The following is a 19,923-nucleotide window of genomic DNA, read 5'->3' on the forward strand; positions in this document are numbered from 1 at the left end:
TTGGTATGTATGTATGACAGTGAAGGTGTGCGTTCCGTGTTGGTGTGTATGTATGTCAGTGAAGCTGTGTGTTCCGTGTTGGTGTGTATGTATGACAGTGAAGATGTGTGTTCCGTGTTGGTGTGTATGTATGACAATGAAGATGTGTGTTCCATGTTGGTGTATATGTGTCACAGTGAAGGTGTGTCTTCCGTGTTGGTGTGTATGCCTCACAGTGAAGGTGTGTCTGCCGTGTTGGTGTGCACGTATCACAGTGAAGGTGTGTGTTCCGTGTTGGTGTGTATGTATGACAGTGAAGGTGTGTGTTCCGTGTTGGTGTGTATGTATGACAGTGAAGGTGTGTGTTCCGTGTTGGTGTGTATGTAAGACAGTGAAGGTGTGTGTTCCGTGTTGGTGTGCATGTATCACAGTGACTGTGTGTGTTCCGTGTTGGTATGTATGTATGACAGTGAAGGTGTGCGTTCCGTGTTGGTGTGTATGTATGTCAGTGAAGCTGTGTGTTCCGTGTTGGTGTGTATGTATGACAGTGAAGATGTGTGTTCCGTGTTGGTGTGTATGTATGACAATGAAGATGTGTGTTCCATGTTGGTGTATATGTGTCACAGTGAAGGTGTGTCTTCCGTGTTGGTGTGTATGCCTCCATTGAAGGTGTGTCTGCCGTGTTGGTGTGCACGTATCACAGTGAAGGTGTGTGTTCCGTGTTGGTGTGTATGTATGACAGTGAAGGTGTGTGTTCCGTGTTGGTGTGTATGTATGACAGTGAAGGTGTGTGTTCCGTGTTGGTGTGTATGTAAGACAGTGAAGGTGTGTGTTCCGTGTTGGTGTGCATGTATCACAGTGACTGTGTGTGTTCCGTGTTGGTATGTATGTATGACAGTGAAGGTGTGCGTTCCGTGTTGGTGTGTATGTATGTCAGTGAAGCTGTGTGTTCCGTGTTGGTGTGTATGTATGACAGTGAAGGTGTGTGTTCCGTGTTGGTGTGTAGGTATGACAGTGAAGGTGTTTGTTCCGTGTTGGTGTGTATGTATGACAGTGAAGGTGTGTTCTTTCCGTGTTGGTGTGTATGTATGACAGTGGAGGTGCGTGTTCTGTGTTGGTGTGTATGTATGACAGTGGAGGTGCGTGTTCTGTGTTGGTGTGTATAAATGAGAGTGAATGTGTGCGTTCCGTGTTGGAATATATGTATGACAGTGAAGGTGTGCGTTCCGTGTTGGTGTGTATGTATGACAGTGAAGGTGTGTTCTTTCCGTGTTGGAATACATGTATGACAGTGAAGGTGCGTGTTCTGTGTTGGTGTGTATGTATGACAGTGAAGGTGTGTTTGTTCCGTGTTGGAATACATGTATGACAGTGAAGGTGCATGTTCCGTGTTGGTGTGTATAAATGACAGTGAATGTGTGTGTTCCGTGTTGGTGTATATGTATGACAGTGAAGGTGTGTGTTCCGTGTTGGTGTATATGTATGACAGTGAAGGTGTGTGTTCCGTGTTGGTGTGTATGTATGACAGTGAAGGTGTGTGTTCCGTGTTGGTGTATGTATGACAGTGAAGGTGTGTGTTCCGTGTTGGTGTATATGTTTTACAGTGAAGGTGTGTGTTCCGTGTTGGTGTATGTATGACAGTGAATGTGTGTGTTCCGTGTTGGTGTGTATGTATGTCAGTGAAGCTGTGTGTTCCGTGTTGGTGTGTATGTATGACAGTGAAGATGTGTGTTCCGTGTTGGTGTGTATGTATGACAATGAAGATGTGTGTTCCATGTTGGTGTATATGTGTCACAGTGAAGGTGTGTCTTCCGTGTTGGTGTGTATGTATCACAGAGAAGGTGTGTATTGCGTCTCAGAGTATATATGTATCCAAGTGAAGGTGTGAGTTGCGTGTTAGAGTATATAACAGTGAAGGTGTGTGTTGCGTGTTAGAGTATATAACAGTGAAGGTGTGTGTTGCGTTTTAGAGTATATAACAGTGAATGTGTGAATTGCGTCTCAGAGTATATATATCCCAGTGAAGGTGTGTGTTGCGTGTCCGAGTATATATATATCCCAGTGAAGGTGTGTGTTGCGTGTCCGAGTATATATTTCCCAGTGAAGGTGTGTTGCGTGTTAGAGTATATATATCCCAGTGAAGGTTTGTGTTGCGTGTCATGGTATATATATCCCAGTGAAGGTGTGTGTTGCGTGTTAGAGTATATAACAGTGAAGGTGTGTGTTGCGTGTCAGAGCATATATCGCAGTGAAGGTGTAGGTTTTGTGATTGAGTACATGTACTTGTATCACAGTGAAGGCGTGTACCATGATGCAGTATATGTTGTACAATGATGCTATGTAACGGCTAGAATGTCTATGTTCCGTGATGCATGTTCTGCCTGTTTCTCTGCATGGCAATGTAACATCACAGTTCTGACTTTGCTTCAATGACAGAAATATGATAAGGGTTGTTGTAACGCTAATATCGTTAACGTCCTTCTGTAATATCGTCTTCTGACAATAAATTGCAATTCTCTCTCTACATTCTATCAACTTTTGAAGGTTGAATGATCAATTTGATCAGGTCACGATGAACAAGAGCAAAACAAGAAAATAATTACATTGATGTTTTTAATTATCATTGTAATTATTTAAGTTTATAAAACATATGTAAGAGATAACTTTGAATATTGTCCATTGTTAACCTTTATATTGAAATACGATATTCAAGAAATGATTTTTTTATACCGTTGTATCTTTGCTAAAGGGCATCTTCTCGTGTGAGTATCAAAACCTTTGATGATGTTCTGTTAAGTTGGTTTAGCTTTTAACCCTTTTATTCCTTATTAGTTTTGAACTGTTACTTACGTCATTGCAGTGTGTTCCACTCAGGGCTGCGAATGAGTGAGTGAATATGTTTTTCCCCGCTTTTACCAATAGTCCAGCATTATCACGGCGGGGGACATCAGAAATGGGCTTCACACGTTGTACCCATGTACATGTAGGGAATCGATCCCGGGCTTTCGGCGTGACGAGCAAACGCTTTAGCCACCAGGCTACCCTCACCGCCCCTCAAGCTGCAAATAATCGAGGATATCGAGGGCATGTAGTACAGCCTATAAGATAGCTTTGCTGAATGCAGCGTCCAATGTACGATTCTGACTATGTCATGAGCATGTCATTACGAGTCCCTATTACATAGCTGACAAAGCGGATTCTGTTATCCTGCCCGCCGGTTAATTAATTTTGTGCGTGATTTTAATTATGTTGATGGATGATGTTTGATGCTGCTACATTCTACATCATTTCTGACCCGTAAACTGAACCGCACCATGGATAGATATATGAGAAACCTTATTTGTCCAAACACTGTAAACATACCTTTAGACATATTAAAAAGATGAAACTTGGAAAAACTGATTCACCAAGGTGGAAATTAAAGTGTCAAATGTTCTTAAAGTGAAACACAACACTAGTCTCTGAGAAAATGGCATCACAAGTCAGTATCTCGTGTGTCTGCCATATGCATTGATGACTGCCGTGCAACGTCGATACATGGAATGGATGAGGCGGTTCATGAAGGCCATAGGCACTTGAGCCCACACTCTGAGGAACGCCTGACGCAGTTCAGCTGCAGTTGTCGGCCTTGGTCGGACGTCAATCAGCCGTCTTTGAATCTCGTCCCACTGGTGCTCAATGGGATTTAAATCGGGACTGAGGGCAGGCCACTGCATGGTTCTGATGCAGTTCTGCTGGAGGAAGTCTCTTGTTGCTCTCGCATTGTGGGCAAGGGCGTTATCATGCTAGAACTGGTGGTTGCGGCGACGTGCCAAATGAGGTATGGCGTGTGGTCTCAAGACTTGATCAGTGTACCGAGCTGCTGTGACACCATTGTCTCTTCCTGGGCCGATGTTCTGGAAGACCACAGGGCCGGCCCCCTGTGCAAGACCTATTCTACCCCACACCATGATGCTCGGACCACCCACGAGTCTCTCTCAACAACACAAGCATCCGAATAACGTTACCCCCAGCGTCGCCAGACTCTCTCTCTCTCTGTATGTCTCTCTCTCTCTCTCTGTGTGTCTCTCTCTCTCGGTCCCGGCGATGACCTCTGGTGTCAGCAGAATGGGTCCTCGGTGTTGCCTGTGACAGTGGAGGTGTCTGCTCGTCAATCGTCGACGCACGGTGTCCGCACTAATGTTGATTGGTGTGTCCCCTTGTTCTGTCGAGCAGTTTCAGCAGCAGTAACAAAACGATCTTGAAGATGCAGTCGCACAATCTGACGATCCTGACGTCGGGTTCTGACCCTTGGTCTTCCACTACATGGTCGGTCATCTGTAGTGTTCGTGGTCTGGTACCGTTGCTTGAGCCTGCATATGGTGCTTACGTGGACTTGAAATGCACTGGCTACTTGCCAGGCGGTTTGGCCTGCTTGCAATCGTCCAAGGGCTTGATGTCACTGATTTCTTGTCAATCTTGGCATGTGGTACCAATTCAAGAACGAATGAATGTAATCCGATCTGGGTGGATTTTTTTTACCAATTTGCACGGAACTAACATGCATCGGGTTACCATGACCGTTGTCGTGTTGCGTTTGGGTGATTGGTTTTATTGTCATCTGCTTTGTTTTTTTATCATCCAATCCCATTTTTCCGGACAGGGTAATGTTAAATTTTAGAAATTTTGACAAAAATTACCAAGATATTTAAATGACAACTTTTCATGCAATGTTACTTGGGTGACGTTTCTTTTCGGTTCAGTATATATCGAGTCGTATCATATAATGAGTTGGTTTCTCGGAAGGATAAAGTTAACGGATAAAAAATGATAACGGTTAGAGCCATTTATGAATAAATATGCAAATATTAAGGAAGGTAATATTATTTTCAGTGTTCATAAAGTAATATAACATCGTCCATGTCTGTCTGCGATCGAGTCAAAATTGACGATCTGGACAATTTACTCTAGTAGGATCATTGCTATCATTGATAATCTGTGTCTACATGATGCGTAGCTGGAGATGTTCACAATTATAGGCCTATAGGTATACTGAACAACAAAAGTTCCTGTGACATTGAATAAGATTTAATGCAAAGTTATGTTTTTCACCAAATCTTAAACAATTTCGGTTTGCAACAGATAAAAGACTTCTGTAAGTGTTCAAATGGTTTAATTTGCCATACTGACTTCACAAAATGCGGGGTCGTGCGGGTAGCCTTGTGGTTAAAGCGTTGGCTCGTCACGCCGAAGACCCGGGTTCGATTCCCGACATGGGTACAATGTGTGAAGCCCATTTCTGGTGTCCCCCGCCGTGATAATGCTCGAATATTGCTAAAAGCGTCGTAAAAACATACTCACTCACTCACTCAGAAAATGCGTGATTTCATAAAAAAACCATGAACATGCCAAAATGTCAATTTCCAAATCAATAGCGTGTGTGTCCACTCTGGTTGCGATGCAAGCAACACATCTTCGTCTCATGGAATGGACCAGGCGTTGCACAAAGTCCTGTGGGATATCTGTACATATCTGCTGGAGCATGTTTCGAAGTTCCTGGAGGTCTGTGGAACACGTGGTTGACGTCGAAGGCGCCGATCCATCTCATCCCACATGTGCTCGATTGGTGAGAGATCAGGGGAGCGAACCGTCGAGGGGATGACATTCACGTTGTTTTGTTGAAGAGAAACCTGAACAAGTCAAGCAATATGAGACCGGGCGTTGTCATGTTGAAAGGTAATGCCTGGGCCATGACGACGCAAAAACGGTAGAACAACAGGGCCGGTGATCTCTTCGCGGTAGCGCTGTCCATTGAGATTTCCCTCTACCACTATCAAACGGGTCTTGCTGTAATCCCACCCCATACAATAACGCTGCCGCCTCCGAACCGATCTTCTTCCATGACACAATGATTCACTCGTCAGTGAATAGAACTTGTCCCCACTGCATGGCCGTCCAGCGTAGACGCTGTTTGCACCACTGTAGACGTGCTTGACGGTGGTTTCCTGTCAAAATGGGACGCCTGGCGGGTCTTCTGGCGACAATCCCTGCACATCTGAGGCGACGACGTACGGTTTGTGAAGATATTCGTCGAAGGCCAGGGATGCTTCTTGCAGTCGTCTGGCTGGAATCGATTGCGTAGGTGTGTTGTTCGAATCCAGTTGTCTTGTCGATTGGTTACGCGTGGCCTGCCACTCCGAGGATGGTCTCGTCTGTTGCCAACGTTGCCATGGGGCACTGATCATGACTAAGTTGAAAACAATATCTGTAAGCAATTGTCATTTTGCCTATATGGGTGTTACGCAACTGTTTAACATGCACGTTTCAGTTGGAACTATATTAACGATTGCCGATGTCCGACTGACAAATCACTGACATTGTGACATAAATATATAATAATGTGCACGTTCCAGGAAAACTTCCAAAGTTAAGATACTGTTTGTGAGAGATGAAAGTATTTATTTTGAGTGTGGAATTAGGAATGACATTACAGGATAATGAGGGTATCACGTTTGAGTGTTTTGGGATGGTAAGTATCCTGTATTAGGAATAAGTAATCAGTTCGCCAAGGCTCCCAAAATACAATATTTACTCCTAATTTAGGAAAAAAGGCCACTTACTCAGCGGACAGACCAATGGATTGCCGCGAAAGGCGAGTAGAAACAATTTGTGTGGGCAATTATTGTTTTGCATATATGTAGTTACGCCACTGTATAAGAAACAGGTTTCAGTTGGAAATGTATTGGCCACTGTCACTGTCACATAACTAATACCTTCAGACGTAATATATATTAATACGCACATTCCAGGAAAACTTGCGATGTTCAGGTAATGTTTGTGAGAGATGGGAAACATGTTATACGAATGTGGATATGGTCACATATGGTTACAGCAACATGTAGATATGCCACAGCATTTCTTCTCCCGTTTGACACAGACCTTAAGAGATATCTACATCGCAAAATGGCATGGTTCTTTGTCCAGTTCTAGAAAAGCAAATTACTACACTACATTTAAGACTTCTATAATACGAGAACCTTATCTATTAAGTGAAAATTTACATACGTTTAGAACAGCTCCTTCTCGATTTCGTTGTGGCTCACATGATCTTATTGAAACAGGCAGATATGACGGTATTGCAAGAGAACATAGACTTTGTAGCCTAAGGCTTTGTAAAACTGATTGTATTGAAGATGAATATCACATTTTATGTGTATGTCCAGTGTATAAAGATTTAAGAGCCAAATATCTAAATAACTATTTCTACCGCAACCCAAACGGTTACAAATTTTGTAAATTAATGACTTGTGATTGTACAGAAACTATTAGCAATTTATCAATGTTTATTTATCATGCTATGAAACTAAGAAAATGTATTAATTTGTAACACGCCCCAGAAAATGTACTATAGGTCTTTGGCCTCATAAGTACCATGAATAAAGATTGATTGATTGACAACGAGATGGGAAGAGATTTTCGAGCACAGAACTGAAGAATGGCCTTATATGATGAGGAGGTTATCACGCTTGCCTGTTGGGGGGTGGAAAATATCCTGTATGAAGAATAAACACTAATAGTATGTATTTAGCTCGCCAAGGCTTGCCAAATACAATGTTTATTCCTAATAAAGGATATTTACTCGCGTAAAAAGCCTACTCTCTCTCTCTCTCTCTCCTTCTCTCTCTCCCTCTCTCCCTATCTATCTATCTATCTATATATCTATATATATATATATATCTATATATATATATATATATATATATATATATATATATATATATAAATTAAATAACTTCAATTTGACATGTTTATTTTTACATTTCATTGCTTGCTTCTGTTATTGACTACCACGCAATATTCACTACTAAGAAGCATATAGGCTTAAACATATCATTCCTAGTAATCAGGTTCGATAAATACTTAACTCACATAGGGGTACAATATTTATTAAAAGGAAAACATTATTCATATTTAGTGGATAAATACGTTCGCGTTTACGTATTTCCCCCAGTTTCATTACCTAATCCAACACTAAAACGTCACGCACAAAGAGGTTACAATGCAGTGACGTCAAAGACCAAATATAAAGCATCAACGCCAGACAATAACCAATCTCGATTATCATAAGTCGAAACATGATTCAATGGGAGTTAAAAAACGGTGACAGTTATATGAATGTATCACTGAAAATCACGCGAAAAGGGTAAGCATGACTTCCGGCTCTACCCCCATTCACGTTTGAGGTTAACAATACGTGACATATCATAAAAGTAAACCTATCGAGATCAATTCACTTTTTGTTTGACACATAACACCCTATCAAGATTGCACTGCTTCATGTCGGGGACATATTGACTTAAATAAGTTGTAAATTCAAACGTCAAAACCCTTTCCAGAGGCAGAAATATCTGCTAAAAGCAAAGTCCATCGTACGATCCTGCCCCACAGGTGCACCCGTCACAGACACATGCAAAGGCAAGTCAATTAAAAATCAAATTGAAATGCATCGGACTTCATTTGGTCATAGATGCGTTAAATTTGGAAATGTCCTCCTTGTCTACCATGATTACCATTCTGTAGCCCCGATCAAATCAAAGGACATCTTTGAAATATTCGTAGAAAGAGCATATGGTCGACTGTACCTCACAAGTTGTGAAATGTAGACAAGACATGCATCAAAGTGGGCTTTCCATTCCGCGTAACATCAGCCAACGTGCGTGATATGAATGAAATAATGTTCAAAGCGGCGTAAAAATCATCTCACAGGCGCAAAACATATATTACTCCATGATGAAACACCGACTCGTTCTCCTTGAACCGATATGCCTTAAGTTAAGTATTCACAATTAATATGTATATGTGTCACGCGAAGGGAAACAGTCATTGGTAAGGAGACGAGCCTGCCAGCGGTAAATGGTCGACACTTGATTGCTAGTTGAGCTGTACGCCCTGTACTTTGACGCTAGACTCAGCCGTTTACTCTTCCATTAAACGCCGAGACTCCGTAATGGTCAATTTGCATGTTTATGAAATGCATGTTTGGTAGAAACAGTGAACAAACAAAATTCATTCAAAGCCTTTAAAACCTCAAACTTTATCCCAGTTCTGTATCTTTCTAAATGATAATGTTTGAAAAGAAACATCATACAGAATATCAAAGTAGGCTGCGCAAAAAAACACACCAATCCACATGTGGATTTGATGACAATTTACATTAAGGTGTTTGCAAGCAATAAGCACTTAAATCATGTCTTTTGCCGATATTCATCTATTGTTATCAGATGTGTATTATCATCCATACGGTGCAGAGAAATCGAAATGTGCTACTATGCTGTGAGTATCGAATAATCAGTTAAAGGAGAATCGTTCAAATGGAACCTTTTGCCTGACATATTTGAACAGCATACTTGGGACTACTCATGATCGGCAGACAAAACGTTATCCTGGGAGTACCGACTACCCAATAAAATATCATTACTCATTCATTGAAGGCAACGACCTGGTATTACTGAACTTTAGACCGCTTATCAAGTATGAATTGTGTGTGGCAGGATAATAACCCCAATTTTAGATAATCTTTTCCAGACATTCAAGGACAGTTCCATATCATAATATCAACTGACATGATCTATATGCCGTCTCTTCGGTACATGATAAAGGAGGATCAATGCATAAATCTATCAATGATAATTTCGATACAATTGTCTCTAAACGCCGAGGTTAAACTGGTTCGGCTTCAGAAGACGGTTTGTTACACCGTCCAATGAATTGTCTTGTAGTCACTTTCTCTGATTGACAAAGACATGTGTCCATGTGTTCCGTGTTTGCTGTAAAGGGTGAATTACATGTATCAATGTTACTGAACAATAACGATGGGGACGGTTGGCTCAATCGTCTAAGGCGCCACAACTCGTACTGGATGGTCCGAAGATCGTGAGGTCGATTCCATAATTTGTTCTGATTTTGATGCTTTGTTCGTCAGAATCAATTTTCGTCACTCGGCCCACGACAAACAAACGAAATCGGAATTGAGGTTCCCGTGTGTTTTGTCAGGTAACACTTGTTCTGTCTTGCCTTTGCATGTGTATGTGATGGGTGCCACCGGTGGGGCAGGGAACGATCACATTTTTGGTAACACCTGGTATCATCAATATATGATTGTGATTCACAAGAACATGTTTATGTTATGGTCGGAATCGTATCGTGGACTCCGCTTTCTGCAGGGGTTTCCTGTGGTGATGGAAATAATTTTGTCGATAACTTTGCAATAACCATGGAACACATAGGTCGCTGAAATGTTAAACCGTAAAACTTATTAATATTATAAATTTCACAGTTAAATATTTATCTATTAATGAGTAAATATACAGTTATCAACAAAGAAACAGATACACAAAAAGCAAACTCGGTGACTATGGGGATACCTACTACTTGCCCAAAAGTCTTTTCCATTTATTTCACATATGTCTTTCTCAGATGAGATTTGCTTTCATTCTTTACACGTTTGGGTGAGTGAGTGAGGTTTTACGCCGCTTTTAGCATTATTCCAGAAATATCACGGCGGGGGACACCTGAAATGGGCTTCATACATTGTACCCATGTCGGGAATCGAACCCGGGTCTCCGCTTCGGCGTGACGAGCGAATGCATTAACCACTACCCGACCGCCCCTTTATACGTTTGTCCTGCACCTGATAGAGAACCTGAAGATAGAGATGTAACTATATCTGGGGACACCACGTTTCATGAAACAGAAGAAATAATGTTTGTATAAGACTGATATCAATGTATATTGTGTGGCTATCTATAATAAATGTATTCAATGATCAGGAGGTCAGGAGACACGTGAACTCGTTGCAAAATATACATAATCATTTAAGTTGTAATGAATACGTAAACAGAATCTTCAGCAATCTCCAATTTCGAAGAACAATAGATTTACTGAGACTGGACAAGAGAATTGTGTGAGTGAGTGAGTGAGTGAGTGAGTGAATGAGTATGGTTTCACGCAGCTTTTAGCAACATTCCAGCAATATCATGGCGGGGAACACCAGGAATGGGCTTCACACATTGTACCCATGTCAGGAATAGAACCCGGGTCTTCCGCGAGACGAGCGAACGCTTTAACCACTAGGCTACCCGACCGCCCCTGGACAAGACTAAACCTAAATGGAGCAAAGCACTGAACCAAAAGAAACATGGGGACATAATCCAAAAATGTCACGTTAAAGGTGTCATGGCCAGAAGCAGGGTAACAGCTCCAGCTCTCGGTTCACAGCTTAGTATCTGTATTACCTTGAAACGGACTTGTCACTGGCCACGTCTATTATGAAGATCCGTCTAAGCGGGTGACAGGGGAAATGACTTTTTTGGGGTCCTTCCATTCCCTTATATTGAACTTAATGTACTGATATCAATTTCCATAGCAGAACACGTATGATATCGAATGACGCCCTCTCACCAACGTGAGTGTTTAAAGAGTCATATATTTCAGCCATGTCAACGAGTGCTGTTCTTGACAGTTTGAAATGACATTGAAAAAAATAATTGTGTTCTAACCATAAGAAGATAATAAAATATTGTATGACGTTGTGTAAACATGGTACTATTTCTCACATCTAACACGGTTTTCTTTGAGGCATTTCCTGAAAGGTTTACTTTCAATAATGGATTCGGGTGCATTCATGTTGTATCTTGAAATCAACAATGATCAGCGCAACCCAGTTATGGGATGCGTAAATGGGCTACTTTTGGAGGAAATGTATGGCTTAAAGACTGACCGTCCCGCTTTTTATGTAGCTTTAAGTAAACGGATTCATCCTTTGTCTTCAAGTCGTTTTTAAATATTAACACACACTATGTCACTTTAACCTTTCAAAATAATCTTCAAGGACGGTTTGGAACCCCGTTGAACTCTAAATTCATCTTCGTCATTTAGTTTGAATGTGTATTGACTATTGTGTAATGGATTTGCTTTGACCTTATTTAAGATCCATTTCGACGTGTGACGACATCAATGTGCAAAGCCAATTGTACTCGGAACAAATCATTAGTCTCCAAACAGCGCGCCGAAAGGTCACCATAACTACAAACCAAACTCGTTTCTTCAGTCTGATGTCCATATTAACCTCATCAGCCTCAAACAGACTTCTGTCAGTGAGGTGCATGTTTCAAATACATGTGGGTATATTTAACCGATGATACAATACATAGTAATTGAATTAATTAGTCCGGAATCCCTCCTTCAGGTAAACGGTATGGTTTCTATTGAGAACGTGGACGAATATGCATAGATGCAATCTTTCTTACTAAAAATTCGGTAAACCGAAATTAATTTGTTTCCGGGGATTTCACAAGAAACCTTTTCAGGCCAGTGGAATGAGATTTCATCGTACACAATGCGCATGCCCTCTATATAGACATGTACATTAAGTCAGAGGGTAAAATGGCCCTCCACACGGGTAAGTTTTGTTTGTTTGTTTGTTTGTTTGTTTGTATGTTTGTTGTTTATCGCCGCACTCAGCAGTATTCCATATTTATATGACGACGGTCTGTAAATAATCAAGTCTGAACCAGAAAATCAGGTGATTGAAATGATGAGCATCGATCCTCGCAATTGGGATACGATGACATGCATCAACAAAGTCAGCGAGCCTGACAACCCGATCCCGTTAGTCGCCTCTTACGACAAGCATGGGTTGCTAAAGAACAATTGAACCGGATCTTCATGGGTCTCATTGATAAGTGCATGTATATGCAACTAACATTATATAAAATTAATATTAATAGCAAATTTATTTAAAATTACAAAATCATATTAGTACATGTATATAAACTTCAAAACTTCCATCTACTGGCGAGCGTTTTCAGGAAAAACGAGCCGAAGTAAGCAATACACAAAGGGTAGTGCACATACGCAGCTTTCATCAAAAGTCTGACTGCCCAACATGGAATCTTTGTAGTTGTTCCAACTGACAAGGTCACGGATAACGTAGCCATTATATGTAAGCATCACTTCATTTATTGTTTGAACAAAGAACTTGGTATAAGTGACACATCAAATATTACCACTTATAAGGCCAGCATGTTAATTGAGTAAGAAGTATCAAAGGATTTGATAAAATGGTTTGCAATTTGAAAACAGGACCAAGTTCAATTCTCTTGAAACATTGGCTTTATCAGGGCTAAAACACGATCCCACACGAAAATGTTCATTTCTTAATCCATGGTGCATTTGTTACAAACCGATGTGATCATCGATATAGTTACAGCTCTACCTTCAAAGGTTCAGGACATCTGGTGTTCTCTGAGAAAACAAAATGTGAAATGCTTGACGTTTTCATAGATAATCTATGTAAAATCTCTGGATAGGCCATTTGGACAAGACGTACATGTTGGCATCCCCATGGGCATCAGCTGTAGTCTTGTCTATTTTAATCATATATGAATTCAACTTCTACTCGTTTTGACAAACTTAACACAGAGGAATATCCCCAAGACGTTTAACTTGACCTTCGGGTATATCGATGATCTCATGTCGTTCAATTATGGTAAAAATGCCAAATCCCTTCCTTTGATTTACCCACCAGAACATTAATAAAAAAACAAGTGAAACCACCTCACCTGTTTCATATGTAGCAACATGCAGAAAGATTCAGAGTGACAAAAAAATATACACACGACTGTATGTTCGTTTGTTTGTTTGCCGTTTAACGCCACACTCAGCAAATATTTCAGCTATATGGCGGAGGTCTGCACATGATCAAGTCTGGGCCAGATAATCCAATAATCGACATCAGGAGCAAAATAAAAGTAAAACAAATGTGCTTGTTTGGCCAATGTAATGGCATTACGCAAAGTGATATCCGTTATTTGTCGTTTTAGCTGGACGCGATTGACAGTAAATGCTTATTGCTTCTTCCATTTTTTACGACCTGAGAGTTAGACTTTATTAACATTTTTTTTTCTATATACGATAGGATGAACTTTTGGAAATGACAAAGTTGCTTTCAACTTGTTGATACATTCAGAGTTACATTGACCATGATTTAGATTTTGCTCGAGATCAGCAAAAGGAAACTTTTTTGTGTCTGATTTCTTTTTTTTTCACAAGTGTGGATATTTATTTTAGCTAAAAAAAATTAAATTACGTTCCCGTGGGACAGACTTTATATTGATTCTCTGGAAGCCGGAAGGACCTACATAGTTACGTCCCTCTGAAGTAGAATAAACGTGAAACTACATCACGCACAAAAGTTCACCTCACAGTTATGATTTCTGTGGGGAATTCACTGTTCTGTGGCATCATACGCAGTCATTACGCAAAGCAAAAGTATCGTTAACGACCTCTGAAAATTAGATGTAGGTATTAAAGATATGTTTTACATTATCCTTAATCACCATTCACAGTGTTATGTTGTGTATTTTGTCGGAGAATTAAAAAATGTCTCCTTAATTACTACGGATATATGTGATTTATCAACACCAATAACTCACGAATTGTTTATTATCTTTCATAAAATACTTAAATAAACGCCGGAGTAATATAGGAGAGCGTTGACAGATACAAAACGCCAAAAGCCTGAGAACAACCAGACAAAATCATGTTTCGCGTATGCATGTATGCCAATACGTCAAATATATTTGACACCCAGTTGCAATACATGATACATCCCGGAATTCCTCATATAATAAGGACTAAAATCTACTGTTTTAAGAGATCCATTCGCACACATTGTGTGATGTTATTGAGAATATACATGAGCAGAGTATCACAACAAGAAGTATTGAATTAAAAATAGGTACATTGCAATACGTTTCAGTTCTGCGCGACTCCGTCACGCCAAATGGCGAAAGTATTTACCTGCAATTTCCACCAAGTCTCTTAGTAACAATAGTCCGATTGACTGATTGCTAGAAAAATGCATCTATGCAGATACGATCCCAGAATGAACGCCTCCGTGGTCTAGTGGTAGAGCGTCCGCCCGGAGATCGGAAGGTCCGGGGTTCGATCCCCGGCCGCGTCATACAAACAGACGTTATAAGATGGTACTTGTTGTTACCCTGTCTGCCGCTCGGCATCAAGGGGCTAAAACAAGGACTGGTCGGCTCGGAGTCAGTATACTGTGTCTGAGTGGGGTATTCATGCGGCATGGTATCTCAGTATGCTAGCACTATAAATCGGCATCAGCCCGGACTAGTACAAGCAGCCACACACAATCACAAGTGCATGCAAGTCGCTATATAAGTGCGATAATCATGGTCGCGACGTTAAACCCAGTTTCACCTCACCTCACCTCACCTCACCTCACCTCACCTCTGACTACCACGTGTACAGATGTCCGTGAACATGGTATTTCGTAAAATGTGTTTACCGTATTATCACCATATTATCCAAGGCCAATGGATATCAAATAATATCTATATATGTTGTAGAAATGGAAACAATCTTAAAATGTCTGAAACTGCAGTATGTACATGTAACGTATCTCTTATGGAGTATAATGTATATTCTGGTAATTGTTTTTGGCCGCGTAATGTAAAATGATTTCAGAACGAACCCTCTTTTTTGAATAAAGCATATTCAATATTTCACCATTTCTTAAAAATTCGATTCACAGTATATAACGTCATTTCCTTTAGTGATCTTATACTTGTGGAAAAGCAAACGTCACTTGTACTAAACCTGTTGGCTTTATCCTGATACGTTCATGTATAAAAGAGCATTATATTCTTCGCACCTTTTATTCCTAAAATAGACCGCCTTCGTGGTCTAATGGTAGAGCGTCCGCCCGGAGAGCGGAAGGTCCGGGGTTCGATCCCCAGCCGCGTCATACCATAAGACGTTAAAAGATGGTACTTGTTGTTACCCTGTCTGGCGCTCGGCATTAAGGGGCTAAAACAAGGACTGACCAGCTCGGAGTCAGTATACTGTGTCTGAGTGGGATATTAATATTAAACTGCGGCATGGTATCTCAGTGAGCTAGCACTATAAATGGGCATCAGTCCGGACTAGTACAAGCAGCCACACAAAAACACACGTACATGCACGTCGCTACATAAGTGCAATAATCTTGGACGCGACGTTAAACCCCATTTCACCTCACCTCACCTATTCCTAAAATAGATTAGGCCCAATGAAGAGAATTCGAGAACCGCATTTTAATAAACACTTTCATGTGGATCCACACATACCATATACAAATATTTGTTTCTTTAGATTGTTTGAGTATTTGATTTATGTAACATTGGTGCCTAACATGTGCGCGTCTTGTCAAACAAAAATAAACTTTAAACAATCTCATTTTCTATCAATTCCAGACATTATTTACATTGTAAAAACAATCTTTCAGTGATGTGTCGAAAAAGATTCACATTCTGCATTGCAAATTGAGTGTATGCTATACAATTCTATGAGTCTTGATGTTCCAACGATATAGATTCCATTGGGTGTAAAAGGCAAAATGGTGGTTATAATAATATGAATGGATCACCGAAAATCAACGATGACACCATGTGTTCGCGAAAAGGGTGAGCATCTCCCGTCCTACCGCTAACAGAAACAATGACTTAATAGGTTTAAGACTAGTGATCCATTCATATGATATTCACTTTTATATTGTCCATTATGTCCAATGGAATATGTTTCTTCAGATAACGGTTATTCTGTGACGTTGACGTTTAGTATTTACAAGTTGGATAGGGCAAGTACCGTATTCGACGTAATAAGCGCCCCGCTCCAATAAGCGCTCATGCTGATATATATATTGGCTTGTGAACAATCCCAAGTAGCACTCTTCCGATTGATCCATGTACACAAGACTTTTTTTCGTGTATAATACGCACTCGTGTGTTATATGCACCCTTAATTATTGGCAATTAAATTCTTGAAAAATATATCTGTCGTGTATAATACGCACAAACTTTTCTTTTGTATCATTTCAGGCTGTCAGCATAAACCACGAAATATACGATCTTTCAACCCTTTCACCAAAATTATATTCTAATAAGAGCCCCCTATTTCTAATCTTGAGTGCGCCCTGGGCGCTTTTTACGTCGAATACGGTGGTACGTTAGCTTTCATTTCATCATTTCTTGTCATTTGTGATGACACCTTCGACATCGACATTTGTATATGTGTTGGAACAGCTCCTCGTTCACAAACAATATGAAACTGTACTGTCGTGATCCATAGCAAATTTTCACTCAGGACGCCTGGTCAAAATGCCAAGGCTTTCGTTTTTAACGTTTTCGTCATTTGTGGCAACCTAATTTTTGCATCGAATATGTAATGTTATCCATTAGCATACAAATCCATATGATATATATTATTTTGCCGTGTTGATATCATGCAACAGTTTGTCCCGTCACAGTTGTGAAATTGAGATGTTCTTCGCACAGAGCCTGTTCGTAGGCATACGATACAAAATGTTGTGATTCGCCGTTTTATTGCGCATAGCTTAACTCTCGGACAACACTTTGTACAGAATGCGTTTCAAACCAGTATTACATTTGCTATTACTTTTACACCCACAGTTATGAAATTCAGTATTATACATCTCTATGTAATTTCAGAGTCAAGGTAGACACCCAGTGCCTCGTGACCTGAATATGTTTTTTTCTAAAAGGTGCGTGGAAAATTTATCTCGGCATCAAGAGGGTTAACAAGAAAATAAATCAAATGGTTTGCTTTTTGTCTGCTTGTTGCTTATGCAATATTCAAGCTATATGACGGCGGTCTGTAAGCAATCGAGTCTGAACCAGAACATGCAGTGATTGACAGCATCCGCACCGATATACGCACCTTGGATAAGGTGACATGCATCAACCAAATCAGCGAGTCTGACCACCCGATCTCGTTAGTTGCCTCTTAAAACAAGCATTGTTTGCATTGAATAATATTAGTAATGAATAATATTAGCAAACGCGTTCCCCTATTTACACCATATGCATCTAAAGGTGTTTTTAAGTACATATTTTTCATCACTGTAACAATAATCGAAATCTAAAGCTAATTGGTGCGTTATGGTTTTTTTCCTTTCCTTGGCATTGGTTTGTTTAAAGTCATAAATGACAACAGCAATAACATCAGCGACGGTTACAAAATTACTTCCACAATAACTATTTGTCTGCAGCCTACTTCTTTAAACATATGCCTCAGAAGCGAACAGGCATATATTATTGATACTAGCAAACACTTTTTCTGTTGTGCTTGTTCACAAATGCACATATTTTTACAGCAAACGAATGGCGTATACATGAATATCACCATGTGGAAAATATAATCATTATTATGTTTAGTTTCCCTGTTAACAATATTATACAAATGACGTATAGATGCGTTTCCTACTTCCAATCAATTATTTAGAAACACTGAAGATGCTTTGGCACATCCCCATCAGTAAGCCGGACACACTACGTAAATACTCACTGCCTCCAGCACAATAACATTGACGATCTAATGATTTTCGCACCAATGATTAGCCTATATTCTTAAGAACGTTGTTTATGGCAAAAGGTAATTTTGTAGAAAAAGCAGCTGACGTCATAATTTCAAACAAGGGATATCAACTTCATGGTTGTATAATGAAGAAAAACATTTTTATATCACGTTGATAGACATGAAGTCTTGCATTAATCCCTTGTGGGAATCTTAGGAAGCTAACGCAAGAATTAGCGTACGCCCTACATATTTGTGGTTTTCATTCTATGAGTCTATAACATTGATACGTTGGATATGTGTTGGAAGATTACAAAGTCAAAAAGAGCTCCCGGAAAATCTTTTTATGTGGCGGTTCCTTCACTATCTGATCATGCACGGCAGCCGTAAAGACTAGTAACGTGTGCGTCCACCTTTGGGATGAATGTCTGCACGGCACCTTCTGCCCGTGGAACCAAGACGCCTGCGGATGAAACCTTGTGGAATGACAGTCCCTTCTTCCTTTTGAGCTTGGCGTAATTACAGCTGATTCTGTGGCCCTGGTTGACGTGTGTTTCTTTAGCTAATACCACAGATGCTCAGTTGGGTTTTGGGATCCGGTGACCTTTGTTCAGACCGCTCAGGAAATCAGTACAGATTCGTGATGTGTGAGGACGAACATTGTCATGTTCAAAAATGGCGCCTGGTGCTTGCAGAGTAGAGACAAGGTGAGCACGTAAGATCTGGTCATGAAAATGAACAGTTGTTAAGTTTCCTTTGATATGAACAAGATCGGTTCTTTGCCCAGAAGAGATGTCTCCAAACATCGTTACACGCAACATCCGGCATAACGCTCATTCCGTCGCCGATACACATGACTCTGCCTATTTCTCCCTTGAAGAAGGTAACGGGATACGTCACTGAATCAAACGCTACACCAGCGTTCGAGAAGCCATTATATGATGTAATCGACACCACTGCAGTCGATTACGTTGAGGTAAAATAACGCCACCGTAGAGTCCTCTTGCTCGGATTCCGGCAGCTCGTAAACAGTTTGGCTCAATTTGTGCAGATTGGGACGTAAAGCAGGAAGTTGTCGTGCAGTGAACGTTGCAGTGAATAACCTTGTGAAGGACCCGGATCTAGGCATCCTGGGCTGCTGTGGTGATGCTGGGTCGCCCTGAACTTGGATGACATCTAGCGGTGTCATGTAGCCAATCGCAACATCGTGTCCAAAGTCAGTAAATTGAAATTTATCAAACGTTGAAAGCCTTTGCCATTGATTCTCGTGATTCACCAGCTTCAAGTTTACCATTGGCGTTAAATCTAGCATTATTATTGAGTCTTGGCAGGATGATGTTCAAAATTCACTTCCTTAGCTGAATGGTTTGTGAAAACATATGTGTCATAATAATCTTGCCCAAGAAACCCGTGACAAATTACATGCACGTAAATATTGCCTTTCAATTTCTCAAGCATGCAAGTGAGTGAGTGAGATTTTACGCCACTTTTAGCAATATTCCAGCAAAATAACGGCGGGGGACACCA

Source organism: Haliotis rufescens, unplaced genomic scaffold (assembly GCF_023055435.1).
Source record: "Haliotis rufescens isolate VD_foot unplaced genomic scaffold, xgHalRufe1.0.p SCAF_74, whole genome shotgun sequence".
In the NCBI taxonomy this organism is placed as follows: domain Eukaryota; kingdom Metazoa; phylum Mollusca; class Gastropoda; order Lepetellida; family Haliotidae; genus Haliotis; species Haliotis rufescens.